Raw genomic sequence first — 11,515 nt, forward strand, 5'->3', positions numbered from 1 at the left:
ATAGCATGTAGTACATTAGTGCAAAGTATGCATGTTTCATTTGAATTTGACTTATCCCTTCTAATATGTATTGTACAGATATTATGATCAATTATGTCGTTATAAGTTGATAAATTCATGTCAAAGCAAGTGGTATTATGCGTGATTTACAACTCCAAAGACATTAACTATCTCTATTAAGCAGTTTTGTGACTATTTGATGAAACGATACAATAAATAGACAACCTTTTCATTTTTTTCATTTTTTAAATATTTGATTGCTATATTCATAATTACTTAGGGTCTAAATTGAAAAGTGACAGTGCTGCTTAGGATCAAAACTTGTATATTGCATGCTAAAAAATTAGAAAAAAGTTGTTATAAAGATAACAAATATATATTCACATTGTCAATATGATATTATCATTAAGAATAATATATATATATATATATATATATATATATAATTTAATATATGGTACTAAAAAAGAAGGGTCGATTGAACGTATTAGTACAATCGTAAACTTATAAGTATAATTTAATATATGGTGATACATGCATTGTATTATCACTAATATGTGTTGTATATTTATTATCTCTACCAATGAAGCTCCGTGACTAAGTAAAGTATCTTTATATTTACTCGGGGAATAAATTGAGAAGTGATAGTATTTCCCGAATACAAAACTTTTATATCACATTCAAAAAATATAATCAATAATTGTTAATAAGGACAAACAATTAATATAATAGAAAAATGCCCCTAAGTATGTACTTAGGGGACTTATCTAAGCACATAATATATTTTTAATGATAAAAATGTAATTTTTCAAATAAAAACCGTAATTATAACTATACCCCTCATGCATTTACATTAAAAAATATTTTGTATTCACCACCTAAGTTCTGTGAGCACGTACTTAGGGGTATCAATCTCTTAATATAAATATAAACACGATATTATCTTAATGAAGAACAAAAAGTGAAATTAAATCCATGGTCATAAAAATAAAGTATCAACCAAACATATCAGTACACTCGTAAAATATATGTGTGAATTTACTGTTTAATAAAAAATCAAAAATGTATTAAATATTTACTGTCGATTTAGTTCAAATTTGACGGTTTAGTTGGTGGGGTAGTGATTAGTATTGGTAGCGCCATTGAAGGTCTTCTATAGCAGTTAACTCTATTTCACTTATGCAAAATTACAAGGTATCTAATATTTACAATTAACCAACCTATTTCACATATCAAACTAGTAGTCAACATGCCTTTGAATATTCTACAACTTCTAGATCTCCAAGGTATTATGGAATGCAGAAATGTGTTACAAAACTTATTTATACATAAACTACTCTTTCAACGGATGTTAAAGTAATTATCCGTTGAAAGCTAAAAAAACACTGAATTAAATCTACTAAGGTGGTGAACTTATCATCAAGCCTATGACATATTCCTAACAATCTCCCACAATTTATGTCTACTAGAATTGTAGGCATAAATTAAGAGAAATTTGATGATAAAAAACACCCTATGAATACAGACTGATTAATAGTAGATAAAATTAACAAGTGCTGCAGTTTATTAAAAATTATGCAGAGGAAGGTTCATATAAAATCTCACAACCCATTTTAAGGTGCTCCTTTAAACTGAGAAAATTTAGTTTATTTCCTTGATTGTCTAGACTTCTTTCCAAGTTTCTCATTGTAATCTTCAATGTGATATTGAAGTTGCCTCTAGAATTTAGATTCATCTTTATTAGTCTGATCCAGCATCTCTTGTATCTCTATGAGAGTTTCATTGCTTGAAATCTTCAGCTGATCTTCTGATATTCTTCATATCCTTGAACTCCATTATCCAGTATGGCCTCAAATGCACTCTATCTCCATTGTAGGGAATAGTTAAGACTCTTTGAAGTGCATTTGGGTCTTTCCTGCTCTTCATTATCTCCTCAATATTTTTCAGTATCATCTTTTTGGCAACAATGTTGAACCCAAAGTTATTCTTTATTGAGGAGAAAATCTTCACTAAGATAGAATAACCTTCATTGAGAATTCTGTGAAGAGTCAAAGTCACCTTTTTTCCACCCTTGTATATGAACACCAATCTCTCTACAAGCTTCTTGTAAGCATTAATAGCTCTCACTTCATCTAGTTCATCCGGATAGAGATTTGGATCTAAAAATTCCTTGATGTCACAGATGTAGAGTTGATCACCCTTATTGACAGCTAGTTTGGGTTTGGCTAAGGCTTTGGATTGAAGTCTGACAGGTTTGGCTTGTTTGACTGCTCTTTTCTTTATTTTCTTTGGTTTGGTTGGGATGTTTAGACCAGGGATTGGTAGGCTTTCCCAATCTATAGGTTCATCTTTGGGAATTATAGGTTCACCATGGAAATTTATATCGGAATATACCTTGAATTCAGCCTGCTCCATTGTGGGAAAGGTTGATTGAGTTGTAGTGGTAGATTTGGTTGTCATGTACTCTTCCTTCTCTGCATCAAAATCCAGCTTCCTCTTTGCTCTGAATATCTGACTTGGTACTTTTATCTGCTTTGGTTCCACTTGCCTTTCTTCACTCATAACCTCAGCTATCACAGCAAGCTTTTCAGTTTATGTGGTAGCAGGCTTCTTAGCTTGGTTCTTGGCATCTAAGGCAGCTTGCCTTTTCAGTTATTTGAGCCTCACCTTATCTTCTTTCTTAACTTCTGCAAACTGTGGATGTCCAGCCATCACACAGATCAGTTTTCCATGCCTGTAGATCTTAGAAATTCTCTTCTTCAAGAATGAGTCTCTGGGATCTTTGTGATAAGTAATAGATCTACCAAGCAACTTGTTTTCATTAGGCTTGGGAGTTGCATAGATTAGGTTCATTGAATTTTTGGTTGAATTCTTTAATTAGTTTTTATTTGGATGTAAAATCACATTGGCCTGTAGAGGTCTTCTTGCTGAGGGTTGACCCCTTTCCATATTCCCTAAGCTCATTTCATTGATTAAAATTGGTCTCACTTGAGTGAAATGTTTCACAACTTTGTCTTGTTTATCAATTGGACTAAAATTCTTCTTAATCTTCTCATCAAACTTCTTTCATTTCTCTTTCAGCTCTAGTTCAACTACTGCCACCTTGATCAAGTCAATATTGTCTAGCATTGGTGGCTTGAAGGTAATTGTTGGAACTATTACCTTACTGACTTGAATGTTGTGCACTGTCTCCCCCTCACTAACTGACCCCCTTATTAATTCGAATGATAGAAACTTTCTCCCCCTTTTTGTTAGCATCAAGTTGAGCAGAATTTGAAGTTCGTGCAGCCACCAAACGCTGTAGTAGATTTGTCTGAGTTTCCTGATTTGCAAATATCTTGGCCATTGATTCCTCCACCTTTTCAGTCTTGAATCCATGGCCTCAACTTTCCTGTTCAAATCAGCTTCATTCCTGAGCTTCTGGACTATCTATATCATTGTTGTGTTTGGAAGCCTAACATCCAACCTTGCAACAAAGTCATGTTTAACTTCAGCAAGTTCTTTCTTTGGGTTATCCACATCCTGACTTTGTTTGAGAGCTTGTATTTTATGCAATTTGAGAGATTCCAGAAGGGCTTTGAGTAGACTTTTGGTGTTGGCACTTGTGGATGCTTGAATTGCACTTTGGGTGTCACGAATTAGCTTGAAAAGTATGGATTGGAGATGTGAGTAAGTGTATTCCTTGTGCATCATCTAGGATGGAATATCTGCATCTCCCCCTATGTTCATGCCTTCTCCTTCATCATCCTCACCATCATCCCCAAAGGAGTTTTCAGAAAACTCTAACTCATCACCATCTGTGGAGGGCATGACATTGATTGCATCCTTGGACCTTAGCATAGATGATGTTGTGTGCACCAAGTTTAGTATTCTCTCAGCAGCCTCATTGTCCTGTTCAGCCAAAGTTGATAAGCTGGAACAAGATGAGTAAATGCCTCAGCTTCATAAGAAATAGAGTCTAAGATAGCTTGATATTATTGCTGAAATAGCTGCTTCTTTTCAGCCTCATTGACATCCCTTAACTCACTAACAATGGGCTCATCACTGAGGGCTTGGATGTTTGAGTTGAAGTTGTAGACTGTTTGGGAATGTAGTCTTCCATTTCCTTATCACTGAAGTTCAATTTTCTTTTAGAATGGAGCTTGTATCTGAATTTCCTTTTCTGTTGAGATTCATTTTGCATTTTCTGATCTTGAGCTTCAATAATCACAGGTGGTTTTTCAGAGATTTCAGTTGCAGCTTTCACAGCTTGAAGCTTGGCTACTATAGCAGCTTGCTCTTTCTTCTGTTTGAGCTTCTTAGCATCTAAAGCAGCTTGCCTCTTTTCTTGCTTAATTCTTTCTTTTTCTTCCCTTTTTTACTGCTGCAAACTGAGGGTGTCCAACCACCACACAGATCTCTTTTCTATTCCTGTAAATTTTGGCAATTCACTTCTTTTGTACTGAATTAGATGGATCTTTGTAAAATGCTATGGACCTTGCCAACAGCTTCTTTTCATCTGGTTTTGGAGTCTCAAACATGAGATCCAAGGGATTCTTGTCTGATGACTTTGGATAGTTCTTTTTAGGTTTTAAAATCAGATTGGCTTTTGGAGATTTGATGCATGAAGCTTGGCCTTTTTCCAAGCTACCTAGACTCATTTCATTCACTGAGATTTGCTTCACTTGAGAGTGGTGATGAAAAGTCTTGTCTGGTTTCTGTATCTGACCAAATTTCTTCTAAATTTCTTTATCTATTTTCTTCCATTTGTCATCCAATTCCTTCTCAACAGCTGCAACATCAAGCATCTTAAGATTGGAGTTTGAATTCAGTTTAGCAGCTGCTATTTGGATCATATCAATATTGTCCAATATTGGTGGCTTTGGCAAAGTAATCTCTGGAACTATTACTTGACTTATTTGAACATTTATCACATGCTCCCCCTCACTTGTTTTCCCTCCTTGACTAACTGGGATGATTGAATCTCTCTCCCCCTTTTTGTTATCATCAAGTAGAGTGGAGGTGGAAGTTTGTGCAGCCACCAGCTTTTGTAGCAACTGAGTCTGATGTGTGCTTGATGTGGATGAATAGATGTGAGAGAGGCTTCTACAGCTTTCATTCTCGTGTCTAGGGAATCCACTTTAGTTGCAAGAGTGGAATTCTTCCTCAAATGTCTGCTGATGTCAAGTACTGTTGTATCTGAGAATTTAGCATCCAATCTTTCAGAGACATCCTTCTTGATTTGGTCAATCTCAGTTTTGATTGAAGTGACATCTTGATTATGTTGAAGAGCTTGTATTTGATATAGTTATTAAGAGTTGAGGTGTGCTTGTAGAAGCTTCTTGGTGCTAGCATTAGTAGTGGCTTGAAGAGTAGTGTGTGTCTGTTGAATGATGTGAAAAAGAGTTGTCTTGAAATGTTGCTCATAGAAAACACCCAAGGTTGAATGTTTGATCTAGAGCTATGATCTGCTTCTCCCCTTATGTCCATAAACTCTTATTCATCACCATCTTCATCTCCAAAGAACTCTTCAGACTCACCAGTTCCATAGTCAACATCATCACCAGCTTTAGGTGGCATGGTTGTGATGGCATCCTTTGCTCTTTGCATTGAAGTAGTTGTATGCACCAAGTTAAGCATCTTTTCTGCAGCCACATTGTCCTATTCAGCTTAAACTTGATATGCTGCCACAGGATGAGTAAATTCCTCAGCTTCAAAAGAAACATAGTCTAAAACAGCTTGATATTCTTGCTGAATTAGCTGTCTCTTGTCAGCCTCATTGACATCCATTAACTCACTTATAATGGGCTCTTCCCATTCAGTTGTACCTATTTTTCTCTCATTTTCTCTCTTTTCTTGCATCAAGGGCTCCCCTTGGCTCACCAGCATCACACCCTCACCTTCACCTACTAAGGTGGAACTCCTCTCACTCTCTTTTTCCAGGCTGGAAGAAATAGCCTGCATTGGTTCACTCTTTTCCTCTCCTTTTGCCTGAGAGCAACTCATCCTCTCACTCAATTCACTCCCTTCCCTCAGTCCTAAGAGTGATTGTACAACTACTAACTAATCTACACTTGTAACAATTGTTGAAATTTTAGTGTGTGTAGAGAGTACCGATGGATGAGGAACATCCATTAGGGCAGTAGTTAGGATAGCCGACGGATGACTGTTGTTAGGCACATCCGTCGGGATACAATCACTAACCGACAGATGAACAATATCCACCGGAATAAGAGAAATGTATGAGTTTGGAGTGGAGACTACTATTGCATATGTGGTGATTGATTTGAGATTTTGCACATATGTTTCAGTAGACTCAGAAAGAAATGGCAAGTGAGCCAACAAATCATCTAAAAGATGATGCTCACTTGCTTGGATTTTTGGCTTCTCCAAGAGAGTTAAAGATGGAGAATTTGGAAGTGATGTATGAATCATATCTACATCCAGTGAGTGTGTGGGTGAATTTGGTGTATTAGGTGCTTCAATTATTAAAGAATTTGGCTGTGACTCCATATTTGTTGGAGCCACATCAAGCTGACTTTGTGATGGTGCATCTACTGAGTCTTTGACAGCAGTAGGCACTGTGTGTGCACCCTGTGTATCCCCAGTTGGTTTAGATTTCTTCTTTCTGGCATATGTTTGGGTGAGCTAGTGTTCCTTACCCTCTTGGCCTGTGCTCTTGGCTGAGAGCTTTTTTCAATAGTTACATTCTTTTGGGAGGATGCAACTAGCAATGAGCTTAAGTCCTTTTTAAGCACTCCAGTTTGTTGGGAAACTGCAGTGTGGCTAAGTTGGGAAACACTCACCTCTCCAACCTTATCCTTAATGCTTCTTTGATGTTCACCATGTCCCTCACCTAACTCACTCACCTTCACACTCCCCTCTTTAGTTTTGGTTGATTTTGCAACTGGTTTCTTTTGAGAGAAACCAGGGAGGGTTTTCTTTGATTTGGATTTTGAAATTTTTGTTTTGGTGACTTGGGTAGGCATCTGTTTGGTCACATTCAAAGGCAAAGAAATTTGAGAGGCTGAAATAGTAGAGACAGTGGTGTTTACCTCACTTACCTGAGGTCCCTCCATGATTGGAAAATAGAAAAGGGGCACCTCATTGTGATGACTTGCTTTGTTAAGATCTGCAAGTACTCTCCTTTCTTGAACCCAACAATCCATTTTGTTGGTTGGGTTCTCAATAACAATATCCTCAACAAAATGGTTAGCAAGAATCATAAAGAATCTAGCATAATAGATATCTTTAGTTCTCTTTTTAATTTCCCCTAACTTGTAACCTAACTCAGACATGATCATGTCACTGAAATTATGGTACTTATCAGTAACTAGCATATAAAGCATGTTAAGCAAGGCAGTGTTGACAGAATCAAAGTTATCTTACCAGAAAACACTTTGGTAAATACATCACACAAATAACTCCACTCTTTCCTAAGACCTAGCCTTCTAATCTCACTTAACTTAGAGGTAGGAAGAGCATAGCCATTAGAATTAAGCATGGTAACTAAATTAGAATTTGTGTGTGGTTCAGTAGTAGTGTTCTCAGGAATCTTAAAGCATGCTTAAATTACATCACTGTTAATGCAGTATTGCTTACCTTTGAGAGTAAAAGTTATGGTCTTGTCAGTAGACTGGTACACAACAGTTATCCATATCTCCTCCATAACTTCACAGTAGATTGTGGGTGATTCCAGCATAACATAACTGAGTTTGCATCCCTTCAAAAAGTCCATCATTTTATGAAAATCTTCAGACGCCGGAATTTCCTTTTTCACAAGAGCTACGAAATTGTTTTTCTCATAGATGAATCCAGACTGAGACATAATTTTGACTACTGGTGCCATTGTTAAGGTGAGGAAATTTGCAGAGAGAGTGAGTATTTGCTTTGAAGAAGAAGAGAGTTAGAGAAATTACTCTGAGATGATAAAAGAAAAGAATGAAAATGAATTTAGCTTTTATACCATCTCAAAAATAAACTGTCAAAAGTAATAAATTAAATAAAGTAACTAATCAAAATAGCCTAAAATAGCCGTTTAAAAATAAAATAAATTGTCAAAATTCTGTCAATTATCCGTCGTGACATACTTACAGACTGTAAGTATATCCGATGGATAATGTTCAGTACTTTTAACGGCTAGGATGTAGGCCATTTGACGGATGAGGATAAAACGATTATTCGTCGGATATAAAATAATCCAGAAAGATAATTGATTTTTACTAAGCTATTCTATTTCGACGGATGATCAAACTCGATGGATAATGAGCATCCGTCGAGATGTAAATTTTGACTTAGCCAAAATTTCATCTAAACAGAAAAATTAATTAAGTTTCTGGCTGCATTATAACTTGCAAAATTATCAGAAATAATTTAAGAATAATTAATCATACATAACTCACTTACCAACCTAGAAAAGGTGGATTCATCAAGTGGCTTGGTAAAGATATCTGGAAGCTGCTTCTCACTTGGAACAAAATGAAGTTCCACGGTACCATTCATCACATGTTCTCTAATAAAGTGGTACTTGATGTCTATGTGCTTTGTTCCTGAATGCTGTACTGGATTTTCAGTGATGGCAATTATACTTGTGTTGTCACAGAAAATAGGAATTCTGTCCACTTGTAGACCATAGTTTGTCCACTTGTAGACCATAGTCCAACAATTGGTTTTTCATCCATAGAATATGTGCACAGCAACTACCAACAGCAATGTATTCAGCTTCAGCTGTAGAAGTAGAAATTGAATTTTACTTTTTACTGAACCAGGACACAAGCTTATTTCCTAGAAATTGACAGGTTCATGTTGTACTTTTTTTTATCTATTTTACAACCTACATAATCTGCATCTGAATAACCAGTTATATCAAAACCAGAATCTCTAGGGGTACCAAATGCCAAGTTTTGGTGTTCCCTTGAGATATCTAAAAATTCTCTTAATAGCTACTAAGTGAGATTCTCTAGGATCAGCCTAAAATCTAGCACAAAGACAAGTAGCAAACATTATATATGGCATACTAGCTGTTAAGTACAAAAGTGAGCCAAACATGCCTCTATAACTTAAAATATCCACAGACTTTTCAGTAGTGTTTAATTCAAGCTTAGTTGCATTGGCCATGGGAGTTTTTGCAGATGTGCAATCCATTAGATCAAACTTCTTTAAAAGATCATGAATCTATTTGGTTTGACTAATGAATATTCCATCACTAACTTGCTTAACTTGTAAGCCAAGAAAGTAAGTTAGTTCTCCCATCATGCTCATTTCATACTTCCTTTGCATCAAATTGGCAAACTTTTTGTAAAGTTTTCCATCTGTAGAGCCAAATATAATATCATCTACATATATTTGAACAAGTATACTAGGGCCATTAACATTTCTAAAGAATAAGGTTTTGTCAACAGTACCTCTTGTGAAGTGATTTTCTATGAGAAACTTTGACAAGGTATCATACCAGGCTCTAGGTGCTTGCTTCAATCCATAAAGTGCTTTCAAAATATAGTAGACATATTCTGGAAAATTTGGATCTTCAAAACAGGAGCTGATTAACATAGACTTCCTCCTCCAAATCTCCATTCAGAAAGGCACTTTTGACATCCATTTGATAGACTTTTAAATTGGCATGTGCTGCGTAGGCTAAGAAAATTCTGATGGCTTCAAGTCCTGCAACAGGAGCAAAAGTTTCATCAAAATCTATTCCTTCTTGTTGACAGTAGCCCTTAACAACCAATCTAACTTTGTTCCTGACAACTATGCCATTTTCATCCATCTTGTTTCTGAATACCCACTTGGTGTCAATTGGATTCTTTCCTTTAGGCTTGGGTACCAGCTTCCATACCTTGTTCCTTTCAAATTGGTTTAGCTCTTCCTGTATAGCTAAAACCCAATCAGGATCTAACAGAGCTTCTTCTATAGACATTCTTCTTGAGTTGCTTTCCTTGTTTGAACTCTAGAAGATGCATCACCAATAATGAGCTCAAAAGGGTGATCTCTAGTCCATTTTCTATGTTGTGGTAGATTGGCTCTAGATGAAGAGGCCTCATTATTGTCTTGATGTGTGACTGAGTTTTGATTATAAGAAGCTCACCCTTACTTTTTGGATCTTTGACTTAAAGATGGGGTTCTTTCTGTAAGTGATCTGTTTTGACTCTCAACTTCTCTTATTGTTCCGACGGATGATGCACTTTGTATCTCGACGGATGAAGCTGATTGTCTACCGACGGATGAAGCAATTTCTAACTCGACGGATGTGGAATTATGTGTTTCACTATTTGTAGATTTTTGTGTATTGTCTTTAGCCACTATTTCTTGATCACTTTCATCATCACTGTCATCACTAACCATCTCAACATTATCGAATTTGAGGCTCTCATGAAAATCTCCATCTTGCAGTCCTTCACTCTTTCTATCATCAAACATACATATACAGATTCCATAACAATATCGGTTCCTAGATTGTAGACTCTATATACTTTTCCCACAGCATATCCAACAAAAATTCCTTCATCTGCCTTGGCATGAAACTTTCCAGGTTGATCAGTTTGATTCCTTAAGATATAGCATTTGCAGCCAAATACATGTAAGAAATTTAGATTTGGCATCATATTTTTGAACAATTGATAAGGAGTCATGCATTTTGCTTGATTAACCAGAGAAATATTGAGTGTAGCATGCAGTATTCACAGCTTCAGCCCAAAAATATATTGGTAACTTTGATTCTTCTAGCATTGTTCTTGCAGCTTCAATAAGAGATCTGTTTTTCCTTTCCACCACTCCATTTTGTTGTGGGGTTCTAGCTGCAGAAAACTCATGCATAATCCCATTATCTTCACAAAATGATCTCATCACAGAATTTTTGAACTCAGTTCCATTGTCACTCCTGATTCTTCTTACTTTGAAGTCAGGATGATTGTTGACTTACCTTATGTGATGATAATTTCACTAGCTTCATCTTTGGACTTTAGAAAATATATCCAAGGGAACTTTAGAAATCATCTACAATTACTAGGCAATATCTTTTCCTTGAGATAGACAACACATTGACTGGTCCAAACAAATCCATGTGCAACAATTACAAAGGTTCTTCAATTGTTGAATCAAGCTTATTTTTGAATGATGCTTTAATTTTCTTTCCTTTCTCGCAGGCATCACACAATCCATCATTAGTAAAGTCCACTTGAGGAATACTTCTGACCAATTCTTTCTTGACTAGCTCATTCATGGTCTTGAAGTTTAGATGTGATAGCTTCTTGTGCCATAGCCAACTTTCATCTTGACTTGCTTTACTGAGAAGACAAGTTATTGAGTCTGTATTTAATGAGTTGAAATCAGCTAGGTACACATTTCCTTTTCTCACTCCAGTGAGAACCACTTTGTTGCTCCTTTTATTGATCACAACACAGGCTTCTGAATTGAAAGTGACTGAGTTGCTTTTATCACAAAGTTGGCTGATACTCAACAAATTATGCTTGAGTCCATCCACTAGGGCAACCTCTTCAATGATGACATTATCCTTTAAAATCAATCCATATCCCATAGT

This window comes from Apium graveolens, chromosome 11, assembly GCF_009905375.1.
Source record: "Apium graveolens cultivar Ventura chromosome 11, ASM990537v1, whole genome shotgun sequence".
Taxonomy (NCBI): Eukaryota; Viridiplantae; Streptophyta; class Magnoliopsida; order Apiales; family Apiaceae; genus Apium; species Apium graveolens.